The sequence below is a fragment of the Gymnogyps californianus genome, chromosome 3 (assembly GCF_018139145.2).
Source record: "Gymnogyps californianus isolate 813 chromosome 3, ASM1813914v2, whole genome shotgun sequence".
Classification (NCBI taxonomy): domain Eukaryota; kingdom Metazoa; phylum Chordata; class Aves; order Accipitriformes; family Cathartidae; genus Gymnogyps; species Gymnogyps californianus.
This window is the reverse complement of record NC_059473.1, coordinates 62,437,573-62,440,675: the sequence shown is the minus strand read 5'-3', so window position 1 is coordinate 62,440,675 and position 3,103 is coordinate 62,437,573.

Below are 3,103 nucleotides of genomic sequence, written 5' to 3'. Positions count from 1 at the left end.
TCACTGCTCTGCCAAAAACTTGTCCTAGGTCACAAACTGGCTCACAGCTGACTCAGAGCTGTGGGAATCCCGGAATTGCCTAGACGAAGGCCACTATCTGTGCTACTCCCTTTCTGATGCCATAGGGGTTTTTTTCCTGCTGACCACAGACATACCATTAATGATGCCCAGTTTGTCTTTACCAAGTCAGCTTAGAGACATCATACCAATTCAGAGAGAAAATTTCACCTTGCTGTGATTACCTAGGACCCCGCTTCAGTCCTCCTGCTGCTACTCACAACCCTTCTGCTCTTTGTTAACCGACACAGGCCTTTGGTTCAGTAGGTTTTGCCACATAGCTACAAATCTGTCCTCAGCAATGCTAACAACAGGCCTTTCATTTGGACGTGCATTTAGTAACGGTGCTTTGTACCCATAGAGGGCTTGTCGCTACTTCATTAACTAGATCTGAACAAGAAAAGCCCGAGAGGCAGACACCTCCTCTGTGTGAGCCAGCAGGTACTTGCCACACTTGCGGAAGACTTTTTTCACCCCCAGAACATTAGGGCAGATCTCCATGACTACTGAAACTGCCATGAATTACTTGATCTCTGCACATATTTCTACGATTTCGCCCTGAGAAGGTCTCACCTACACACGGCACAACCCTCGCAGAGCATAAAGGCTGACTGGACATCACCAAGATTTGAGCTTGCAAACCAGGAAGCTTAAATTTTACAAAACTGATGTTTGAGACGTTACACTCTTGTACCCAGCCGTGGCATTTAAGCAGTTACTCCTCCAGCTTCTCTGATGCATGGTAAGGAGCTGCTTTCTTGGCTCAAACCGGACCATTTAGCCCGACACTCCACACCTACTCCAGACATGAGAATCAGGCCCCTATTTTGCATCCATGGGGTTTTCACTGTTTTATAGGAACATGAAGACTTGAAAAGATTTCCTTGGAGGTCTGACCCCCTGTTACTGCAGGCAAGCACATTTACGAGCCTGTGAGCGTGGTAGTGGAAGGGATCAATTTTTTTTCGTCTTGGAAACCTAAAAAACTAGGGGTGAAATATGCTCTTGCCAAAACAAATGGAAATTCTGCAACTGAGATGGCTGGGATCCAGATTTGCCCAAACTTGTGGCCTCAGAAATCGGCCACACTTTCTCCATTCCTCTCATTTCTAGACAGAAATGCAATTTAGAAGCTTCAAAGCTGTGAACTGAGGTAGGCAGGACATTTAACTATGGGGAATGCACGATACTGAAAAGCACATCATTTCACAAGGCTTCCACCAACACAAGAAACTGCTTTAAAATCTCTCTAAAATGTTGATGTCTGCAGGCAAAGAAACTAGGCCATGTGACTCAAAACTTCTTGTGATAGCTGCTTCAAGAGTATTTGAAAATACAGCTGCTAATTTTCTTGGAAAACTAAGGCCTTGGCTACAGGTCCAAGGAGATCCAGGATGTATGTATGTCCACAGGATGTATGTCTAATAGGAAGAAATTTGGGAACTATTCCAGGCAAACAGTTTGGCCAGTCACTGTAGATAAATTGTAATTTACAAAATGTGGCACCTTCCCATTAGACAGACCTCACTTATTACAGGTTTTGACCTATCCACTTTGACTTGACCTTTAGAGCCCAGACAGCTCATGCAAGCTCTTGTCCTCCCAGCCTGGATCAGTTACAGACCACTAACCATAACTGCTCTATGAAGGCGCATTCTTGCACGCCTGTGTACTTCTTCCGTAAGGAAATCATGGAAACCTAATCTGCAGGATCTGGGTCAGAAGGAAAAAAAGTTAATTTATGTGCAAGGAAAAGCTTGCCAGGCTCAGAATAACTGCTCAGCCTGGGAGTTGGCGCGCCGTTCTTAGGACAGGTTGTATTTTTTATTCTCAAGTTGGATAAACCGGTAGGTAGCAACGTGAGCACACCAGCAAATGACATTTAGGAGCAGGGAGCCGCTGCTTCTCAGCCAGGCAAAGGCATGTCGCGAGCGCTGCTGTTTTGCAGCTGACTGGCAGCACCTCACCTCCCTGGGTGCGGGAATCCCGTGAATATTTGTTACCAATTTTCCGCAGTGCCTCCCACCAAGCCCGGACTCCTGCAGAAGCTGAGGCTGCTGCCCCTCCACAACGCCTCTGTCGAGGCGCGGTGGCTTCCAGCTCTGCTCCAGGTGTGTGCAGCAGTTTGACAGTCTTCATCTGACTTGCATCCTAAAGGTTCACCCCCGCTATCCATCACCCACAGGGCTACCCCTACCAGTAACTACATGAGATGAAAAATCTCAAGTCAGGGCTGTAATGCTGTAAGGCTTTCTGCTTCTTATTCCGCCCCCTCAAACACGAGACTGCATTATTTTGATATCCCCCCCCCCCCTTTAATTCCTGCACCTTCAGGTGACATTTTCCAGCTGTTCCCCGCTGTTTGGACATTCACACCGCCTGGGATGCCGAGGTGGGAGACTAGCCCTGACCGCATGGGCCGGGGCCGGGGCTCCGGCGAGAAGCTCGCACGGAAACCCCCGGCACCCGCCGGGCCCCGGGCTGCCGCCCGCCTCTCCCGCTCGCCCGTCCCCCCCACCCCGTCGCCCTACCCCCGGGGCGCGGTACGGCCCACGGCGGCAGCTTCCCGGCACGGCCGCCCGCCCCGCCCCGGCTGCGGGGGGGCCGGCTCCGGCTCCGGTTCCCGCTCCGGCTCCCGGCGACGGGGCGCGCTCTGCCCCCTCCCGGGAGGCGCTGCCGCCCTCCCGCCGCCGTGCACACCGGCGGCGACCCCCCGCCCCGTGCCGGCGGGAGCGGGGCTTTCCCTCTCCCGATAAGCCCCTCCCGCTCCCCCCGCCTGGCTCAGCCCCAGTCCCCCCCAACGCGCTCCGCTTCCCGCTGCCGCCAGCGCCCGCGCCTGCTCCGGGAGGAAGCGGGGCGGCGGCGGCCGGCCGAGCGGGACACGCCTTTCGCCCTCCCCGTCCCGGCCCCCCGGGCCCCGCCGCCCACCGCGGGCGCGGCGCAGCGCAGCGCGGCCGCCGCGGCCCCGCCATGAGCCGGAGGTAGCGGCGGCGGCGCCTTCCGCAGCCGCCGCCGCCCGCCCCGCCGCGGCGGCGGCCGGGCCCGC